Source organism: Pempheris klunzingeri, chromosome 23 (genome assembly GCF_042242105.1).
Source record: "Pempheris klunzingeri isolate RE-2024b chromosome 23, fPemKlu1.hap1, whole genome shotgun sequence".
In the NCBI taxonomy this organism is placed as follows: domain Eukaryota; kingdom Metazoa; phylum Chordata; class Actinopteri; order Acropomatiformes; family Pempheridae; genus Pempheris; species Pempheris klunzingeri.
The window spans coordinates 1,853,842-1,866,643 of NC_092034.1; the positions used below are offsets into that span (position 1 = coordinate 1,853,842).

The window sequence follows — 12,802 nt, forward strand, 5'->3', positions numbered from 1 at the left end:
GAGGCTGTCACCTTCCTCACATCAACACATGAAACCTCTGACGTCACTTCAGGTACCGTCTGAAGAATATCACATTTACAGAAGTGGATAGAAACACATTTTATTTTGTAGTTTGTCTCTACATTTGGTTTGGAAACCTGACTAGTGATACTTGTAACCCAGCTAGTTAGAGTGCTGTTAACCAACCAGTGAAAGTTACAGTGGTTTGATCTGTTTTTATTGGGAACTATTTCTTCATTTTTGGCATTTCAGTTCTATTACAGGAGAAGGAAGCTGTGTGTGTGTGTGTGTGTGTGTGTGTGTGTGTGTGTGTGTGTGTGTGTGTGTGTGTGTGTGTGTGTGTGTGTGTGTGTGTGTGTGTGTGTGTGTGTGTGTGTGTGAGAGAGAGAGAGAGAGAGAGAGAGGAGGGAGGCCTGTCTGGTTGTTTTTGCCAAGGGTGGGGCTGCTGGAGCTTATCTGGGCCACACACACACACACACAGTTAATTTGACATTAAAGACTTGAGTGAGGATGTAGTTCAAAATTAACACGCACCTAGTTGAGTGTGTGTGTGTGTGTGTGTGTGTGTGTGTGTGTGTGTGTGTGTGTGTGTGTGTGTGTGTGTGTGTGTGCATATCATTGTATCCTAACAGGTGAACAGGAGAAAGCCCTTTTCCCTTCCACCTGAGTGATCACGCATGCGCACACAGCCTCCACCTCTCTCTCTCTCTCTCTCTCTCTCTCTCTCTCTCTCTCTCCCTCCTGCACGCACGCACTCGCACGCGCCCACAGCCGGTGTCAGTCGTCCGTCTTGCCAGCGCGCGCTGCCTGTGGATGCGGACCGGAGTCAGAAGGGCTCGGGTCTGAAACCTCCTTTTTCTGTAAAATTGGACGTTTTAACACGGAGGTTCCGCGCAGGAGCGTCCCCGCCGCCGGAGCCGTTCACTCCGGTAAGTTTGGACGGCAGTTCCAGCTCACTCTCTCCTCTGTTTCAGCCCTGTTGATTTCACTGTGACACTCACTTCATTTTAGTGCTGATCACAATTCACTCTGCAGGCTAACGAGCTCATTAACACGGTGACACACCGCACCAGCCAGACTACATTCAAATTTCCACAATTTCTTGGAATAAGTCTCCAACCAGCCACTATAATATCCCTAGAGTCATTTATATTGTAGTGTCCGATCTCTACAACATTTCGGCAGTGTGATACTTAAACTGGCTTCAAGGTGTTAAATCTGTTATATTCCTTTCATATTTCTTAAGAGGTTTATTCAAGCGTGTTTTATTGGCCTGATGACACTTTCAGACACTTTTATCTTAAAGTAATGCAGTAATATTTCCACAATATTCCTCCAGTTTGCTTCTCATCTATTTATCTCAACATGTTTTTTGGATTCCTGCTGTTTAATGTGTCTTTAGGCTCTTTTCTTTACTCTCCTGTGGTTCTCTTGCAGTGTTGATGGTATTTCTGTCCTTTAATATTCCCAGTTTAAGGTGCACATAAGATCATATAACATTAGAGAGCTACAGTTTATCTCTGCTGCCCAGAATGGAGTATTTATATACTGCGTTTATCCTTAAATAGTGGTTTTATGGTGCTTCATCTTTATCTGATGTCATTATAATATTCTTATATTGATTTGACACGTTTTCTGTTCTGTGTTATTGCTGTAATATTAGTGTAATATTCCCAGAATGATTATTATAGTGTGTGTTTGCTGTTCAGATGTTTAATCTTCTGCAGTGTTTCTCTGATATACTGATAATTATGTGAAGTGTTTGTGCTTCTCACCGGCTCCACAGTGACTCCAGCACACTGTAAGAAGCTGTGCTGTCCTCTTTTTAAGGCTTCACACTGTCCCAGGAGTCACATTTAGGAGTTCCACTGCAGCGCCACAACAGTGGTACAGCACATACAGCTGCACCTGCTGATTGGTTTTTAATCAATTTCTTTGTTCTATAACGTTAAAAATACCCATCGTGAGTTCCCAGAGTCCTTGGTGACGTTTTCAAATACCTTTATTCAGTTAATTCAGAACGTATTATAGTTATAATTAGAAAATATTTACATTTGACAAGATTGAACAGCATGTAAAATTCAAAAAATGATTAATCCATCATTAAGATTTTTGCCAATACTTTTTCTGTTGTTTAACTAATCGATTAATTGTCAACATTATAGACGTATTGTCTATAATGTTCCTATGGGGCTCCTCTAATAATAATAATAGTGAACGTCAGTGAGTTTTCTTCAGTTTATAATGAAGAGAGAAACTTGTTGCATCTGTTTATCAGTTTTAGCTCTTTTGGCATCAATCTACTAATCAATTAATCCAGTTATTTCAGCACTACGATGAGCTGAATCACTCACTACAGCGTGGGTCTGCACGATGTTCGTATTCAGCAGGTTTTCAGGCCTTCAGGTGTTTTAAACTCACGTGATTCGTGTCAACATGCAGCTCAAACTCGGTTACGTGTCGCTGACGGAAAGAGCGTTGTGAATGTCATCATGACTTAAGGAGAAAGATCAACTGCTGGGGGATTAAACCTGCAAGTGTTTTTCATCTACAGCATGTCCTCTCTACTTATGAGCCCAAGTGTGTTGACTTTTTTTCTCCAGCATGCAAGGGAGACATTGTCATACCAGACTCCATTCAGAAATCTGTTAATTTAATCTTGTGCTGCTTACTGGCACACTGACATGCATGTAATGCAACTTGACCTTTGACCCGTCTTGGATCACGGCCTTCTGGTCAATTCGGCAGAAGTGAAATCCACCCAGCTGCTTTTATTCCGACTTTTCAGGTGTCAACTTTTGTGGCACTCGCAGAGAAGCCATGAACAATCCTGCAGCTGAATGAGTCAGTTATTTAAAGGCAGTTCTGTTTGGGTTATTGTGAACCTGTAATGAGGAGATTTTTTTCCAATAATCTCACCAGAATTCAGCCCATTTTTTCATCTCTGAACATCAATTAAATGTCACTTCATTGTGTCATGAATCAAAGTACATCTCAGACAGACGAAGCCGCCTTTCGTCTGCAGTTTTCAATTAAAGTCTAATAATAAACGTGCAAAGTAGGAAAAAGGATTCAGTGAAGAAGACGCACAGAAACTGTATTTTGGTGATGAAATCAGACGATTCAGATTAATTTCTCCCGTCTTCCATTAATCTAATCAGAGTGTGTGAGGCTTCTCCAGCCGACACACACACACACACACACACACACACACACACACACACACACACACACACACACACACACTCACAGCTGTGTGTGGTTGTGTCTCCTGCTGGTCCCCCCCCCCCCAGCCCTCAGCGGGCTGAGTGCTCCCCCCTGACCCCCCTGGAGCTTCCTCCGCTGAAGATACGCTTTAGACACGGGACGCTGGTCGGGACCGGCGGTGTGGCTTTGCGTTGCCACGGTAACCCCGGAGACGAGCGATGCTCAGCCGGCCATTTGCTTCGCTTGACCCTCCCCGACTGTAAAACACAGCAGTAAACTGAATCTCTCTCTCTCTGTGCTGAAGAAAGGAGCCATGAAAGAGGTTTAAAAAGGGATTTTTCTATTTTTTAACACTTTTTTTTGTTTTTTCAGCAGAATGGAGCTTAAAACGCTCTTCATGCTAATGTTGTTTAAAAAGCAGCTCTGAGGCACATCGATGTGGGGGGTCCTCGCTTTTACCCCCCATCACAACACACACACACACACACACACACACACACACATGTTTACTGTTGTTTGTCTGGTAAATAAGACACATGCCTTCTCCTCCTTGGGGAGTTTTACTGAGGTTTCCAGGGTGACTGAGAGTCTGTGTTTGTGCTCTTTCCACCACCTGCGATTCTGCTTTTGAATACACTTTGACATAGTTTCTGGATGTAGCTTGTACTCAGTTTCTCAGACAGTTAACAGTTGGGCTCAGAATTACTGGTAGGTAGTAAAAGTGTTGGAACTGGTCCAGTAGATCACCTCAGCCAGCAGCCACCAAACAGGCTGTAAAGGCTGCAAAGTGATCCTTTGGGGAAATTGCGCTTTATTAAAGTAGGTCCATTAAAAGTGCTTGTTTTAGCCACTGACAGGCTCAGAGTGTTATTCTAAGTGTGTGACAGCATCATGGAAAGGATCCCTACAGAGAGAGACCTGGAAGATCCTTTTGGTTTAACCACAAACAGCACACACACCAGACTACATTCACTAAAACAGGGATTTTAGGGAACAGGACACAGGAGCTGCTGCTCTGCTGCTGCCTTTATTTGTGTTATTGTGTGACTTTGGTGTTTTAAAAGATTAGTTTGGATCCAACACAATATTTGTGTAACACACAATAACACAAATAAACTAACAGATGGAGGAAGCAGTAGATCAGCAGCTCCTGTATTCTGTCAGGTAAAATCCCTGTTTTAGTGAATGTAGTCTGGTGTGTGTGCTGTTTGTGGTTAAACCAAAAGGATCTTCCAGGTCTCTCTCTGTAGGGATCCTTTCCATGATGCTGTCACACACTTAGAATAACACTCTGAGCCTGTCAGTGGATCAAACAAGCTCTTTTAGTGGACCTACTGTGATCAGGTGCAGTTGTCCCAAAGGATCACGTTGCAGCCATTGCAGCCCGTTTGGTGGCTGCTGGCTGAGGTGATCTACTGGTGATCTACTGGACCAGTTCCAAAAGCTACCAGTCATTTTGAACCCAAAACATGTAAAAATGGTGTCCCTGTTAAAAAATACCAGTTATCCTTTAATGGGTGGATCCCTGGATGGTGTCTTAGATATTTATTAGTAATAAGGCAGCTTGTTGTCACTGTGAGCTCGTTAAAACGCTGATGTGCAGCCTCACAGATCACGACGTGGCTGTAGACTCTCATTTCTGGGTTATTTCCAAGATAACTTGCTAGTTCCTGGAAAATAAAGAACTTTGAGTCGTCTCAGGATAAAGTTGCGTTGATTGATAGGCGTTTCTTTCCGTAGAGGATCTGGGTCACTTCTGGAACAGTTACTGTAAGATCTGAAGTAGTTTCTGGGATAATTCCTACTTTGTTTGTGTGTATATTTCTACTATCATTTGGTAGTTTCTTGTGTGGTTTCTGTACATTTCTGAGTGGATTATGTGTCTGGATGATGTCTGGGGTGTATCCTGGGACAGTTTCTAACAGATAACCGTGAAAAGTTTGACTCCAGGTCAACTTCTCTCCTCCTGGATCACCTCTGAGTGCTTTCAGGGCTTCTAGACTCATTCATGCTACATCTGGCCGTCTGCTCTCGTCCTCCAGCCTGAACCCCATGTTTTCAGCCTGCCGGTGCCTTCTGCTGCTGTAATCCTCAAACTGAGGCGTTAGGAGATCTGTCACTGCTGGAGAAAGTGTGGGAGCTAATCTGTCAGACTGCTGAGCAGCAACCAGCCGGCCTGTAAACCTAAAGGAATCACAAGAGAGAGGAAGAAATATTTAAAGCCTGCTGTGACTCACATGGACCAGTTTCCTCCCCACTTTTCTAATTCAGTCTTCAGAGCTGCAGCAGCAGCAGCAGCAGCATCACCGTGATGCTTCCCTGCACTGACAAGGTGTAAGAGATGTTATTATGGTCTCCATCCATCACGCTGTCTTCTCTCCCTCTGCCTGCTGCAGCTGATGCTTTTCCACACGCGGTGACGCATTTTATGCTTCAATAATAATTCAATTAACAGTCAGGAGAAGAAAAACGTTTTAATGTGGCCGAACTGATAAAGACAGACATCAAAATATACATTTAAGAAGTCACAATTATCACAATTAAAGCTTCACAACTTTATTATATCCCTTTTTACAAAGCACAACATCTGTTTTTTTGACTTGAAAGTTAATATTTATTACGTGTGTGTATTCTGGAGGTGAAGTGTAATGAATGCAGGTGTTCGTAGACACTCCACATAGATACGCAGTGTAGTAACTTTTTAGACTTTATTTTATTCAAATAAGTGTAAGAATACAACAAATAAGACATTAAAGAAACAGCTGGTCTCCTATACGTTCACATATGTCTTTCACATACACGTCAGTTCATATAGTAACAAATCAGTGAACTCGATCTGTGTTTTCCTGTAATGTAAGAATGTATAAACTAAGATTTTCCATGTTTTGGACATTATTCAGAATATCTCTCCAGTCCGTCTTTGCTGGAGGTTTAGTCTGAAGCCATTTTCACGTTCCAGCTTTCTCACTGGCTGCTGTTAATATCTTTAAATAGGTATTTGTCCTTTGTGGCTAAATGAGCAGCAAAGTTGTCCAGATAGAGACTGCAGACAAAGAGCAGTCGACTCCTTCGCTAAAATAATCCCTCACTGAACTACCCGGCAGCTCCAGAATACATTGAAATGATCTGCCAGCTGTTCTCTGTGTTTCCTGTAATTACCTTCTGACATATTTTTATGAATATTGTTCCAGTAATAATTCAAGTGTGTGCATGAGATCCCATCATCTGAGCATTTAGAGGAAGCACTCGGGCTAATTTCTCACTATTTTTACGTTTTTTACAACCCAAGCAATCGCTGGATTAATGGATGAAGCGATCAGCGGATTAATCCATAATGGAAATAATCATTAGCTGCAGTCAGACACTAAATAGTGATAAACCTCAGACATGTGTGTCACCTGCAGAGACTGTTGGCAGGAGGAGGTCGTGGTCGTGGAGGATCTGTGCAGCTCTACGTCCACAAACATTCAGCTCAGGCTGGAAACTATCTGAGCTAAACCGCCGTGGATTAGCCTCGACGGCCCGAGCGTCTCGTTCGTCATCTTTCCTTCAGCGAAATGTGCAACAAACCGGCACTTACTCAGCTTCCCGCCTCGCCGTCCTGCATCCAAAACCGTCTTGAGTTTCACATCAAGGTGCCAGAGAAGGGTTTTTTTCCGCCGAGTCACTGGAGAAACTTCTGGAAAAGCATTAGCATGACGGACGCTGCTGTCAGAAATGATCCCACAGTGGCGGTTTTGTACGTTTCAGCCCCTTTTGAGTGTTTCCCCTCTCGTCCACGTCCTCTCTGGAGATGTTTAATCCTGTAAAAGTCCACCAGGAAACATCTGAGTCATCTGGTTTGTGAGCTGAAGCTAAAGCTGCTTCTATATTTGCTGCTGTCGTTTTTAACAAACTTTACGAGGAGATGGAGAATCTGTTGGGGACTGTTTTCAGCGGCGGATGAATCTACACGTGGTGAATATTTAACCTGTGACCTACCTGCTATTGAGCCGCTGCTCAGTAATCTTGTCTTATCGGATCATCACTTCCAGATGATCTTCGTTTGATCTCTCACTTAATCAGGACTCGTCACAGGGATGAGTCACCACACACACCACCTGAGAGTGTGTGTGTGTGTGTGTGTGTGTGTGTGTGTGTGTGTGTGTGTGTGTGTGTGAGGTCATGTTGTTTGCTTAGTAAAGGGTGTGTGTGTGTGTGTGAGACAGAGGATAGGTCAAATGAATTTGTAGTGTAAATATTTGTCAGTGCATTATTTCTCAAACAGGTTTGCAGTGACTGTGTGTGTGTGTGTGTGTGTGTGTGTGTGTGTGTGTGTGTGTGTGTGTGTGTGTGTGTGTTACTGTACACCTTCACTAGCGGCCATATTGGCTTCCCAGTCCAGGAAGTGCGCCTGGCTTTGAAGCCAGTTTACACAGTGGCCGAATCGTGTCATTACAACAGTGGCGTCCATCATGTTTTTTTTTTAAACTGACTCACATTGTGAAAGAGACGTCTGTAAACCAGCAGATACATTTATTTTGAGTGTCATAACCCCAGGACATGACTTTAAGTTAATTATTTAAGCTAGTGGAGGGCTAACAGGAAGTTAGCCGGCTCTATGTACCCAACGACGTGGAAGATTCAGCTAGTTTTATACCCAGGAAGTCGAACTTTCTTTGGCTTCATGCACCACTGAGACACTGTACGATGTCGCTATAGTAACCAATAACTCCCATAATCCTGCAGTGCTCTCACTACGGGCGACAAAGCTACGGCCAAGCGTTGCTAAAGTGCTCGTTGGCGTGTCGTCATTCGCTCGCGTGCCTATCAATTATCTTTTATCAGCTTTATGAGGAAGACCCAGAAGCTAACGTTAGCTAGCATAGTGCCACCTAGCTAACTAACGTGCTACCACAACCTGCTATCCCGATTTAAAACATGTACGGCAATGGTGAAGCAAAAACGCACCAGCGGTTGGCGCTTCACCGCATCGCTGGAGTGCTGGAGAAAGTTGAGGCCGGCTGAACTTTATTCATTCATTTAATCATCAACAGGGTTTCATTAAAAAACTAAGATTTTAAAAAACATTCATGACTTTTTATCTTTTTAAGTTGGAGACACCAAATCAGTTTTAAAATGAACATAATCGAAGTGTATTTGTCTGATTGTCTACACCATTAATCATCAATATTTGTTTAATTATTCTCTATAATGAGAAGTGAAATGAAGGAATTTATAGTGTTTTATTAAAGCCTTAGTTTCGTAACAAATGCTAGCTACCACACGTCTTTAGCTACCAACTGAATCGTAGAATAAAAGTGAAGCTTTTCCTGTTTTTAATAAATGTTTGATTATGAAACGATTAATCGCCACAAACTTTTATTACAAAAAAAACAGGAAAAATCACTCTTACCCACAGAAATATTCTCCTCACCTCGGTGCTTTAAACATGTTCGGATAGACGTGACTCGCCAAATGTTAGATATCAACATGGTGAAACGGCGCCCGCTCTCTCACAGCCGACGGTTTTCTTGTCATTACATATAAACTCTGATGGGTGTGAAGCTGCCAGTTGGCGGACAGTTTGTCAGATGAGGACAATACATGAGGAGGAAGACGAGGAGGAGGAGGAGGAGGAGGGGTTTTTCATGCACTGTCACTGTCAGTTACTCATTCACTCTGTCTGTTTTTTGCTTTCATGGGTTGTCGCTTCATTTCCAGAGTTTTCTCTGCGGCTCTGCGGCCTCCGAGCTCAGTATTGAGGTCACGGCCGCCATTGTGGGAATGTGGAGCAAAGGCGGGACGGTGGATGTGTGGAGGGATCATAATTGGGTCGGCTGAGCGGAGACGACCGACGAGTGCGCCGCTCGGCTCGGGAGAGTTGCGGCAGAGTCACGGCACATTTCCCAGCATGCATTTCAAAAGCTGAGCCACATCACCGGCGTCACCCGAAAGGTGTCGTTGCCAGATGAAAGTCTCGACGGCGTCTGGAGGTGATGTGGAAGCTCATGAGCCAATCAGGTCTCCGAATATCTCAACAGCCCTGATTAACACAGCTGGACGCAGTACTAGTACTAGTACAACTGTAGTACAGCAGTGGTACTACTACTAGTAGTACTACTACTATAACTACTACTACAACTATTCATCCTACTACTCTTGCAGCTACTATCATTTCTACTAACGACATTATTACTGCTAGTAGTACCAGTATTACCTCTACAACTAGCAGTAGTAATACTGGTACTACAACTAGCAGTAGTAATACTGGTACTACAACTAGTAGTAGTAATACTGGCACTACAACTAGCAGTAGTAATACTGGCACTACAACTAGCAGTAGTAATACTGGTACTACTAGTAGTAATAATGAAGAGTAGTAGGAGAAATAGTTGTAGTTCTTGTTATAGTAGTAGTAGTAATACTGATGGCACTAGTAGTAGTGACGTTATTAGTACAAGTAATAGCAATAATAATAGCTGCAGAAGTAGTACTAGTAAGAATAGTAGCAGTACTTGTTATAGTAGCAACAGCAGTAGTGGTTGTAGTACTAGTAGTGGTAGTACTAGTAGTAGTTAGTATTAGAAGTAGCAGTAATAATTAGTAAAAGTCGTAGCAGTGATAGCTGCTAAAGTGGGAGTAGAAATAGTACTAGTACTTGTTGTTGTAGTAGTCTTTGTAGTGGTAGTACTAATAGTATTAGTAGCAGTAATATTGGTAATTGTAGTAAAATGAGTAGTAACAATTAGCAAATACTTAGTTGTAGCAGTAATAGTAGCTGCAAAAGTGGGAGTAAAAATAGTATTAGTACTTGCAGTAGCAGTGGTAGTGGTAGTAATCATGTTGTTTTACTAGTAGTCGTAGCAGCAGCAGCACTGGTACAACTATTTCTAGTGTTGATATTGAAATAGTACAAATATTGTTTTGCAGTAGCAGTTATTCTAGCAGTACTACTAATGCAAGTGGTAGTACTTCTACTAGTCTTGTTAGTAGTGGTTAGTTGTAGTGATAGCAACAGAAGGGAAATAGTAGAAATATTAAAAGTAAATATTACAGTAGTACTAGTAGTAGTAGCAGAACCACTCACGATAGTAATACTAATACTTGCTATAGTAGCAGTAGTAGTACTAGTAGAAGTAAGTAGCAGCAGTGTTATAATAGAAGCTGTAACAATAATAGTAGCCACAGAAGTACTAATAATACCAGTAGTAGTAGTATTGGTAGTACTAGTTACAGTAGGAAGTGAGTTTTAAGTTCAGCCGTTGATTCACACTCTTAACCAATCAGAGTCCTCCGTGTGAACCGGGTCAGCAGTTCTGTTCTGTTCTATTTTTACATTCCGAGCCACGTGATTGGATGATGTCAGTGATGTCACAGTCACTCGGGTTCAAGAGCCCCTCAAAGAGCGGGAGCCTTTTGTTTATGAGCCTTTGAAGATGAGAAACAACATGGAGGGAGAGAAAAGAGGAAAAATATTTTAATATTAGTGGTCTGACACACACATGCACACACACACACACACTGTGACCCCAGTTTTGTTGTCTGCCATGTAAACAAACTGTCATTGTTTCTAACCCAGCCTGTTACCACGGCGATCAGCAGCACTCTCACCGGTTGCCACGGTAGCACACACACACAGAATTCTCTGGCATTCTCTGTCTGCAGCGGAGAGAATGATGCACCAGACTCCATTCCAGATTCTGTTGATTTAGTGTTTTCTCTTATTTTCAGCAAATGCATCAAAAATACAAAATTATTTCAGGTAGTTTTTTAAGTGTTAATGAGTGCTGGTAAATTCTGCTCAATGAAGTCACCAAATATTACTTGTTTAAATTGAAAATAGGTGATTCCAATAGCTTGCTACCTGAGTTATTGGAAATTACAATCTGAGCAACAAGTGTTCATAATTTTGTTCATTAACAAGGTAGTTTTTTTTTCATGAAAACCCTTTTTTCTACTACACAATTGCAATTAATGATTGTTTTGGGTATTGATTAATCTGCCAAATATATTTCTCAATCAGAAGATTAATGTTTGGTCTAAGAAATTGTGAGAAATGCTGCAACACAAGAACAAAAATCCCCAAAATTGAGTTTAATATCAAAGACAACTAAGAAAAATGTTTAAAAATCACCTACAGATCAAGAACAATGTTCGTAGGTTCAAACTAAGAATAAATATCTTGGATCACATGTGAGCCAAATTTCTCAGCAGACCAAAGAAATTCAAAATAAGTATTTAGCCATGTCAGACTAAGCACTTACTTTTGACCGTGAGCAAAGACGCCTTATATTACTTTGTTTTTAAATGGAGTTTGGACAGAACATTCTTTCCCCAAATACATAAGTGGATCAGCAGCAGTTATGAGGTAGAGTAAGAACCCACTACTGTACACACACACACACACACACACTGTTAGCACGATTACGTTGGAGGTTTGACGGAAGAAATCGGGCGATCAAACAGAGATGTGAGATTAAGTTATGTAACACTCTTACACACACACACACACACATTTTTAATTCATCAGCAGGAAGTGTATATCTTTGTCGACATGCATCCAGAACTTCACACAAGGGACTCACCCTGTGTGTGTGTGTGTGTGTGTGTGTGTGTGTGTGTTGAATAATTTAACAGTGCTTGAATTAAGTCCAAATGCAATGTGAACCATATATGGACGTCCTGGTCCAAGTGTTTTCCTCTAAAGCAGAAGAACAGTTGTTAGTAGAACAAATGTTCTTATTATTGTGACAAAGAGCATTTAAACAGACAGTAGAAATATCTGTGGGAGCATCATTACTGCTCGAATGATTAGTGGGCTGACAGATAATTAAACATTTCATTGATAACAAAGAAATGTTCATCGATGGCCCGTTCCAGCTGCTCCTATGTGACGACTCATTGTCTATTTTGATCATTTTTTTTTCATAGTTTCGGATTTTGAACCTTTTGTCAGACAAAACAAGACGTTTTAGTTTGAGTGCAGTTTGACAAAAACAGCATTCAGAGTCTGCAGCTGTGCATCGAGCTAAATGCTAACATGCTTTTAGCGACAATGCTAACAGCATTGTCGCAGATATATGATTACTTCAAATGGGGGGGGGGACTTGTAGTTGTTACAACTTGGGAGGGGGAAATTTTCTGAAAGCTCCGAATTCACAAGTTGTGACGTGTTGTTGACATTTTCAGAAATGGTGAAAGCTAAGGAAGCTAATTATTCGGTGGACTGTGAGTTAATATATTGTAGTTTTAGGCGTATTGCATTTTCTTTTTGAGGAAAATGTTGATATTGTTAATGGCCTCACATTTCCTGCATCAACGTTACGTTACCCGTTCAGATGCTAGCTCAATTGTTAGCCTCTGTAGCGTCTAGATGCTAACAGCATTGATGTCCTTTTCGTGTCCATGTTGCCTAGCAACGGTGTCCTCCGGATGTATCCACTCGAATGCCGAGCGTATCGTCTACGTGGCTTCACGTGTCGTAACCACGAGCTCATGAGTTCCATTTAAGGCAGCAGTAATGTTTACGACGTTCACCATGTTAGTTTAGCACGTTAGCATGCTAATGTGACATTTGCTGACAGTGTGGATCAGAATGGGTCCGTTGTTAGCA

The 12,802-nt window shown here is 41.9% G+C and overlaps 1 protein-coding gene across 1 annotated transcript in view; it reads left to right on the forward strand.

The window, feature by feature from the left end:
* Nucleotides 1-799: 799 nt before the first annotated feature.
* The window catches only part of LOC139222580 (FH2 domain-containing protein 1-like), a 24,593-nt gene continuing 12,590 nt past the window's right edge, over nt 800-12,802 (forward strand). Inside the window, exon 1 of the mRNA XM_070854376.1 lies at nt 800-929. The gene's annotated coding sequence lies outside the window, so the exon portion shown is untranslated. The remainder of the gene's footprint in view (nt 930-12,802) is intronic.